We start from the raw sequence: 10,042 nt of genomic DNA on the forward strand, positions 1-10,042 counted from the left end.
CAAACGCTTAGACGTTAAGCTACTTGTTATTCTTCTATAATTTTCGGCATAATGCTCTGTATTGATAAATCTTCATTCACGACATGCACAAGAACGACGTGTGATACGAATACGAAACGTTACATGCATATCGAGAGTCGACTACGCCAGGTGTCGCTCTGTCGTATTGATGCGGATCGTTCGGGGCTATGTAATTACCGAAGTGTTTACAACTCGTACATGATATGACATCTCGTTTAGTTTAAAAAATAATTGAAATAGGTAATTGCAATCTATGCATACGCGAAACTTATTTGCAGTAAATTATACAGAATAAGGGACAATTGCTGTAAATCTCGCAGACATAATCAGTCACCTTCTACAGTGCTCGAATCACAGCAAATCGGATCTGCGGTCATATGCCGAAATGCTGAGATATGATTTCTACGTTGCTACACCTCAGCACTGATAAGTACGAGAGAATATTTTAACAGTATTACAGCGCAGTAGGACACCTTGATGAAACGGCTTTGGGCGCGTTATTGGAGTAAAATATACATATCTTTGATAGAACTGAGACCGGTCGTCACCCGAAAATAAGTGATGGTTCACTCAGTGAAATATATAGGTGAGTCGTGCCTAATGATGACTTCCTCATCCAGGTCACTTCTGGAGTTATTTAACGATCTAATACATGAGATTGTATCTTTGAAAACAGGTATAGAGCGGTGTACTTAGAAGGTAAATATTTTCTGTTTATCCTGCTTCTAAGATGAGAGAAGAGTTTCGTGCATTCAAGGTTCCTTGTCTCATTGTATAGCATGAAAGATAGACCGTGTTCTAGCTAACGTAATCGAAGTCCGATGTTTGGCGCTGGATTTGAAATGCACTAAGTGACCCAAGTAGTATTAAGGGACTTTAGAAGGGCGGTGACTCAGACTGGACAAACCGTCGCCAACTTAAGCACTAACTGTGCTATCGGAAAAATGGACCCAGCACCTGGCGCAGACGCAATGCCCTGTTCTGAAGGCAACTATTTTCCCGTGGAGGATGCTGTGAGACACCTTATCGGAGGCACGAAAGTGATCTTAATATGTGGTACATAAGAAAATATCCGCCACAGTAAAATATTTCGTGTACCTGCGTTATCGTCGTTGACTTCGGTTGAACGGTCCCGTTTTTTACGGTCAAAACAACTAGCTACATAGCGTATACTTCAACGACGTAAACCGAGCTTTACTTATTTGCTTGAGCTTTGCCCAACCTTAGCCTTTTCGGCTGGAACCACCGTTCAATAGGTTCGTAGTTTTTTGAAAGATAGAAAGGGGAAGATTCGAGATACAAATTCCGAGAGCCGCAGTTTACTGGATACAGGAAACCGAGCGGTCACGTACGTACAGATAGGATCATTCACCTTTAATGTTACCTATTGGCATAGTGAAAAAATTTCTTAACACCACACATACGGGGACGTTCTTTTCCCATACTACAAAGTCTTGTCAATTCTCGGTAAACAGCATTGATGAAACGATAATAGCAAGAAGCAGATGGACTCGAGAAAGTAAGTGCCGAATAATGCATTCGTTGAATGAGCTGATCCTTGGGATAAAGAACAGCATCCTTGAATGTATTCTACTGAGTAAATCAGTATCGCTAATGCCTTACACTAGGTCTCAGCTTCAGAACTATAGATTCAGCGAAAGAAAGGACGAGTACAGCAAGGCCGAAATCATTTACATTTAGGTTCGAATTTTTCAATGCTTTTGGCTATTTTTTCCTGTGCAAACAGGTCTGCAAAATCGTTTCTGTGAAATTACATCAAAGACCTGTTTTCACTAAAGGATCTGGCCGGCGTAGGTTTTGCTATACTTATCAGACCTATTAATGGAAAATGCTGTATAGTAACGTCGAGTAATGTGTTCTTATCATCTGTTAAGTGTACGTCCAGAACGGCATTACCATATGGGCATGTGCTAACACTATGGAAGTTAGGAAAGACGATGCAAAATACAAAATAAGGTAAAAAATGCGCCTCTTTCACTTCGAAACAACACAGATTGTTATTTTTCTATTGTTAAATGCCACTCGCAATCAGGCTTGCTGTCGTCTCTTGTGACAAACGTTATTTATAGGAGAGTTGGGATAAAGTAGGAACAATTACAAACTCGTAAAAGAAGGCAAGGATCTTGTTGCCATTTTTCCTTGTCCTGAACGTGGTGCTGTCCTTTTATGGTATGTTTTGAGACCTTTGTTTATGAACAACGTATTTGATCGATATCGGCTATATATATACACAATGCCAGGAGCATGTGATGGTGTTTTCGATTGACGAGCACACGTTCCACTCGATCCTCGAACCCCTTACAAAGAGACCGTGCTTGTTTCGTCTACAACAGATAGCGCTTGTATCATCTGTTGTAGACGAAATCTATATCGTTTTCTACATTTGTTCTTATCGGTGCCTTTGCTGTTGTTGTCCCTGAATCATCATGTGAGCATCTATCGTAAATGAACTCTTTAAATGCAGAGAATTATTTTGCTACATTATCGATTGACTTTTGGATACGGAGAAAGCGTGCACAGTGTGAAATTTTACAATATTGCTGTTAAATTATTTATATTGTATTATTATAATAGTAGTTCGGATCGATGGTGGCTCTTGTATAATTACTGGATACAGCCTATTACAATCTAAATCAGGTCTAAGGGTAGTTGTTTCCACGGAAATGCCAGATCGCATAGCTTTGTCATATGTACTGCCCAACACATCTTATACAGACTGGGTTTATATAAAATGTATAGAATGGGTTACGCCAACAAATGTTGCTCGGTATGATGAGGAAAGCCCATATTCGAACTAACATTTGCAAAGCTAACAAAATACTTCGACGAGCAGACTGCTATAGGCAAGCTACGTTGTCAGTCTGGTAGATCAACTTGATCTACTTTAACCTGTAACTCCATTTGTCTTTCTAGGAATTAACAAGGACGGAAAAAAACTATCTCTGTGAACAGGTATGGGATTATACTTGTATTTTATAAATTATCGGCCGTTTAGCTTCGCCGGTATCGTAATTCGAGCTATATCACGTAAGTAATGAACAAATGTTAGCATTGGGTACGTCACAGAAAGCCCCTTTAGGAATGTCCCTGTATCTCGATGCCAATCGTAACTGCAACTGGCAATCGCATAGCAGCTAAATAACTTAACGAAGGTGACAATGGAGCTTTTCGGCGGCCTCTCGCAATAAAAAAAAACAGGTAATAGCACGGCATTGTTTGTACCCAATACAATAACACTTAAAACGACCGTAGATGAAAAAACAACAAAATATACTTCTGCTCTGAGTAGCTGCCGTAAATACAAAAGCAATCGTTTTGAGATAAAAAGAAATTGATTTTGTATTAGGTACGTAATTAAATTGATAAACATGCCTTAGGAAGATATTGATTCAACCTTGTCAGAAAATCTGGTCGGATCTAATACAACATGGTGGGTTGTCTCAGTGAATTAGAAATGTCTCTGATACGTGCTTTGCTCTAGTAGATGAAGATCTAAAAAGTGTCAGGATAATGTTTCTTCGGGTCGGAACTATTACCGGGAAGAAACTTGCCTACAATGGTTGCATTAGTGATTCTAATGATTTTTTCGGTTGCTTCGTTCGAGTATTTTAATCTAAGTATTTTTTTGTTCTATACAAGCGTTATATATATACAAGCGTTTGAGTCGGAGTATCTTTGGACTCGCTATCGAGATGAGGCTTCCTAGCGAATTGAGCCAATGTCACTCTAAGCTTGAGACACGTTGACTTTTGTTGCACTACCTTTCGCGTTTTGTCCGCGTTTGCTCGTTCTGTACCTTTGATTTTTTTACTTTTTACATGCCGGCTCAATAACACTCTTCGCTAACAATCTTATTTTACACAGCATAGCAGTAAGATAATGAACAGCTATATCGCGTATTACCTAGACTGGGCTATTAGTAGAATTTGGCAGTAAAATTGAAAAAAATACGATTTTTAGCAGCCCTTTAAACCATAATTGCCACTTACCGGCTATTTTAGCAACTGAGCGGCTATGTCTGGTTACATCGAATATATTACTCCTGTTTATATTTCGCCGGGACTATTTACATGAGCGATATAAAATTAATTTGTGAAGGTTTTGTTAGCTGTTCGCAGTCTAGATAACAAACTATAAATTGCCTAAATGAAATTCGAAAACACAGCAAATATAGTAAACATTCAAGTATAAAATAGTCTTGACTACTATCTGGTGAACAAATCATTGTGAATATAAGCCTAAAACCGACATTTAAGCACAAAATTTCAAGATGCGACTTCTGTGCACCCTACAGATAACCAGGATGAAGATGGCGCCCACGTCTGGTAAAATGGTTAGGCATTTTTGATTGGATATGTTAACAAACAAGACGACACTTCGCTGATTTCCAGGACCGATGAAGGAAGCTTTTTTTCCGTGCTCATTGATACTAGCTTCAACCGTTCACTTTCGTTAAAACGGACACTGGTTTCGACGTGAGTCTTTCTTAGAAAGGGTTCAATCACAGTGTATGATAATGTCCTGATCGAAATTCTGTTCGACATCTGTTTGGGCAGTCGTTATCAAGCTGCACTTTAACAAAGCGTTCCCAAATAATAAGCTTCTTTCTGGCCAGCTAGAGACACCGGTCGGTTTTCCGCTATAATATTCAAGTCAATACATACAAATGATACACTGAATGAAGAAATACATATATTTAAAACTAATTAAAAGAAGACAAAACACTTGGTTAGGAACAGCTATTATATCATACGACAATGTACATTAAGTGTCAAGTTTACTGAAATATTTGAATTTTTACCATCATTATGTTATTATTAAGAAACAATTAAGCGCAGTTTATAAGGTGACAGTTATAATAATAGCCAGGTGGACTTTTAAAGAGGATTAGCGTAAAACAATACAAATGCTGTTGAGAAAGAACCACGTATAAACCGGTACTGAATAAACGTCGAGCGGCAAACATCGAAGATGGTTAGACAGTACGAAGAAACAGAAAATTTGGCCAGATATGACAATAACGGAAAGCCGACAAGGAGTGCAGCGCGCATTTGTAGCAACGACAGAAAAAGCTGACTGTTGGCATTCTGGCACCGGTACCTGTGGGGGTGTTACACACAAGCGATTGCTGTCGCTCTAAAACTGCCATACAAGTATACCTTTTCTAGCGCGACATTCAACCACAAACAATGGAATATATGTTACTAGAATGTGACATAGTTTACCTTTGTGAGGTAACATGTTTACGACGATTCGAACTTCCAAGAGATCAAATTGGCAGCTTACCAGGTGTTTACCTCGTATCGGTAAATAGAAAAGCGCGCGAAAACACTTGCTTCTCCAAAATACATTGGGCTTTATTGACTAGTACGCTCTTGGGCAAACGATGCGATATTTTACTTACACTTTATTTATCTAGATAGCAATTTTCTAAGAGTCTATGTACCCATACCACAGCAAACTGACCTCTAAAGATGACCTCCTTATGGAAGCCTGGGAGATATGTATTATCTTAGGTGCATGAGCTCGTGCTTCACATAGGACATACGGCAGCAGTAGGACGACTTAAAATACGTGTCCAATATTTCGGGTAGCTTGCTTCCGCACTGTATCGGTTGTGCGCGAGGACTCATAATACGTGTATAACAAATCTTTGTTGTGTACTAGAAGCTATCATTATGCCTTTTGCGGGGCATGAGATGGGAGTCAGCCTTCGAGCTTCATGCAAGCCACCATCATTTTAGTAAACCCGGTACTATGGTCGTTATATGATTTACTGCATTATTATTATTATTATATACTGCATAATCAGTACTGTTTTTTGCAAGGAACAGTACTGATTGCATATGCCTTAGCCGCGCTCGAACTAGCGGTTGTCTATTTTTACAGGCCTGAGAGTAACACTCAGCCATCGTTATCAGCCATGCGTCCATGTAGCATTCGAATGTGCGACGTGCGGCTGCGCATGTCCTAACTCGGCATGCTATCCATGCGACCCATCGACTTGTCAATGGCCCCGAATAGTTGTTTTCTTCTTTACGTGCTCCGAACGTCAAAGTATTTGTGAGTCAAATAATCGTAATGGTGACCGCTACGACGACCCCCCGGGGAGATGGCAGCTTACATCAAGGGCGTTACAGTTACGTCACGGATCGATCGCAGAATACCTTACAGGACCGAACCCCAGTGGAACGCTCGAGGTGGGTCTATAGGGCTCTAAAACCTTAGCGCTTCTCGCACCTACAGTTTAAGGGTGTCGATACATTTATGCTGGCCGAAACATGGACCACTAGCTCACCTGATCTTCACGATTTTTCGGTCGTGAATTGCTTAATTCGAAAGAGTAGTCACACAACTGGAGTCGCTTTTGTGTTCTAAAACAACAAATGATCGCTCCATATTTTTGGAGTGTGACTGCTCGTCGTATCTACAAACGACTGCTTTTTGTTTTTCCATTGTAAACAATATTTTATCAATCAGCGTATTACACAATCCTGATTTGGTCAACTACGAGCACAAACCACTTCGGGGTGGTACTGTGTCTAATTAAAATTGTCCGGTGAAAGTCATATTATTGTTTATTGCAGAGTCTGTGCTACAATAAATATATATAACACAAAATATTAAGGTGTCCAGCTGAATGACATAATCTAAACTCGGTATCGATGTTTAAGGGGTACGCCAGCAGCTTGGTTGTTGACGTGTTTGCGACATGCATTAACCTGAAATAAAGCTCAAGTCCTGGAAAAAATAACTTTTTCATGGGCACACATCCCTATTAGGGGTACGGAGAGCAAACATACGAAGTCATACCAATACGTTGTGACACCTACTATGTATAGCACCTATTCAGAAAATTCGGAAAAATTAACGGTTATATGTCGCAGTACTATATGTTATAGCTATCACCTAGCAGTTTGTGCCGTTGAAAGTTCTCACCTATCATTTTTTTTTATAGAGTTCGTTTGATGCCAAACCCGAACGCCTTCGTGCGCTTCGAACTACCGAAAAGAACTGCAACAACTTTTCACCAACGCAAGGGATTTTCACACACCATTGTAGTAAGGGCCAAAGTGCATCGCTATTTATCTTCAGAGCTGCGCAAGCATTACCGATATAGCTTGTTTTTTTACGTTTAGCTGTGGTTTCTAAGAAAACTTCGTCTCCAAATTAAGCGTTGAATATCAAGAGAGAAAGAAAACCCCGTTTGCTGCTGCGAGAAGCAGTCGATATTTTCGACTGTTGTTATAATAAGTATAGCAGAACGCACTCCTGATATATATGTCTATACATATATTTTTGTCGGGCATTGGAAACGGTTTGACCAGACCGTACGCACTTGTCAAATGTGGATCGCAAATTAGGAATATGTCGACAAATACAGGTAAAAAAAATTATGTTTATAATGATTTGTACGGCCACGGCGTTGCAATGAAGGAATATGAAACACGTATCTCCAAAAATACGTCTTCCCAATTTTTCTCGCGTGATTGCTAACAGGTCCTATTGGGGTTGCCTAAAATGAGCTTAATCCGGTTCTAGTTTACTGTACTGCTTCATCCGCTTTTTAGTAGCTTCATAGATGTGATGACATAGCCATCTTTCTATGTTTCTCAGAGCTTACTTGGTAGATTTCGCAGCTTTGAACCGGTTTGGTCTTCTGCCTGCCGTAGGTGGGCGTAAGTATTCACAGAAAACGCTCTATGATATTATGCTATAAGTTTTAAAGTTGTCCTCTCCTTATCAATCATTTCTCTTTTAGCAGGATTAGTAATTTCTACTTACACGATTCTATTTAATAAAAATGCAATTGCGAAATACTTTTATATTATACAGAAGAACTTGTGCCGCCTTCTGCCAGCATCATTAGTTCTGTGGTAGCCGATTTTCGTCTGCTTGCTGTTTACGTTATTCGCGAAAAATCAGGATGTAGTCAGGTCCACAAAATCACAGGCTAAATAAGAAGGTCAGAAATCCATTATTTGACATGAAACGTACTAAAGTGAGATGTCGAACTGTACGATAAAAATAAATAGTAAATCTGTAGGCACACGGCTGTTTCTAGGGGAATAATCTATAATCACAAATGCTATAAAAACAATTTAGGTTGTCCCTATATTAGCGCACCATTGGCCACTGATTCAGTATCGTTGAAAGCTGCTGGATTATGACATACGCTCATATACAATGCATAACAATAGGCACCGGGCAGAATTGCTGTTTCTTTCAAATACAGAAAGAAGTATTTTTCTTAACTGTTTTGTCTGCGTGAAAACTGCACAATTAACTTCACTAAAAGAGTAAATTGCAAACACAATCATATGTTTTTATCGATAGCCTAATGACTCACGTAGCTCCTAAAATTAACGGATTAAACGAAATTTTGTTATTAATTTCAGAGTGAAATAAATATTTTGTCGATTTAAAAAAATACCGTAACAACTTACGGTCTGTTCCAAAAGATCAGCATCTGCAAGAAGAGTCAGTAATTTGCTTTCCATGATTTTGTTTTATTGCATGTTTGAAATCCGCTATCGTATATTTTATATAGAAGCAGAAAATTATCGCTTTAGCGTGCAACGTCAATGGAAGTCGAACTGAAACAGTACTTCAATACGCCGATTAGGCGCGTTCGCCACCTTTCAGCTGAATGAAATTTTGTCACGATCATTACCTGGTCATCGTACGGTACGTAACTTTGTCGTGCTAATTACGGATACGACAATTTAGTTTTATTTACAACGAGCCATTCTGAATGCATAATGAGAGTTGAGTCAGACTTCGAACGAATTAAGCCACCAAACCAATGCCCAACAGGCGAATGTTTCAAGCCAAACACAGAAAGGAAACGTGCCCTGTTATAATGGCTTAATATCGGTACATAGTTTTTTTTTTTTTGTTGTAACACAAGTACATGTAACTTATTCCAGTCAGCTAAACGGATGTTCTGAGATTTATGTTCAGGATGACCATTACGAATTGTTTCAGGGTGAGCTTTAATCGATCAACGGGACTCCATGTGAAGCAAAGCAAATGCATAAGAAACTATTTGTCATAGTTGCTGAGAGAAACGTTGACGAAACGAACTTGAGAACTAGAAGGAAGAAGAAAAACTTAGGATGATGGTTTTTCCTTCAAAATCTTCGAGACAATCTGGACAATTCAGGATGAAACGCATTTAGCCGCCATATTTTTTTTTTGAGTGTTCAACAAAAAGTACCAAAGCATGAAGGCCAAGCCTCATCCTGATGGACAAATTGTTTCTTTCTAAATATAGTGTCCTAACATGCCAACACATTTCTATTCGGATTTATTGTATATACTGTTGTCTGGAGGATCAGGAGCGAATCCACCCGAAAATGCATCAGTGATCTATTCTATTGATTAGAAATTAAGTGTAATCTCGGCTAAGAATTATGGCCTTAACTGCCTTGCGAAGGCAAAATCAAAAATGTGTGCCTCTGGTAGCAAGGAAAACGAAGAGGTACTTATTTTTCTCTGTGAGAGCAATGAAAACGGGAAAATAAATCTTACAGCTTAACATTACAAAACTCGGACAATTATAACGGTATTTCATAATAAGTGAGTGAGCAAGCGTAAGTTTAATAGAGAATGTTCTTTTGAAATTTGGCGTTAAAGATTAGGTCTGGGCCGTTGGTACGTACCACATGATTCGGCATTAAACGAATAGGTGTTTAATGGAGTTTCTATCGCTCGGTAAAGTCTAGGCCGCCTTGTGCAATGTAAGTCCGCCAGCGTCAGGTGCCGATTGGTTCTGATCTAGTTAGGAAAAAGGAAATTAACGAACGGCCTATACACGTAAATATTAATACGCTTATGCATACATCTGTATGGCACGAAAAGCAACAATACTGCCTTGTTTGTGTCCTAAAGGAATGAATTAAGGTATCGTGTATATGGAATTTGGCTTAGCTCACCAACCGTTTCGAGCGGTATCCTCAATATTATACCCTATAACGCTTTGCTACGATTATTGAAT

General features: G+C 39.2%; 1 long non-coding RNA gene across 2 annotated transcripts; it reads left to right on the forward strand.

Annotated features, from left to right (window-relative positions):
• Positions 1-4,275: 4,275 nt before the first annotated feature.
• On the forward strand, positions 4,276-9,592 carry LOC111264871 (uncharacterized). 2 transcript variants are annotated; one of them, XR_002683123.2, is made up of 3 exons: positions 4,276-4,517; positions 8,594-8,730; positions 9,031-9,592. It is a non-coding gene; the product is annotated as an uncharacterized LOC111264871 (long non-coding RNA). The 2 variants fall into 2 exon arrangements; XR_002683124.2 differs by lacking the exon at positions 4,276-4,517 and adding an exon at positions 5,940-6,242.
• Positions 9,593-10,042: the final 450 nt, after the last annotated feature.

Source organism: Varroa jacobsoni, unplaced genomic scaffold (genome assembly GCF_002532875.2).
Source record: "Varroa jacobsoni isolate VJ856 unplaced genomic scaffold, vjacob_1.0 scaffold_908, whole genome shotgun sequence".
Lineage (NCBI taxonomy): Eukaryota > Metazoa > Arthropoda > Arachnida > Mesostigmata > Varroidae > Varroa > Varroa jacobsoni.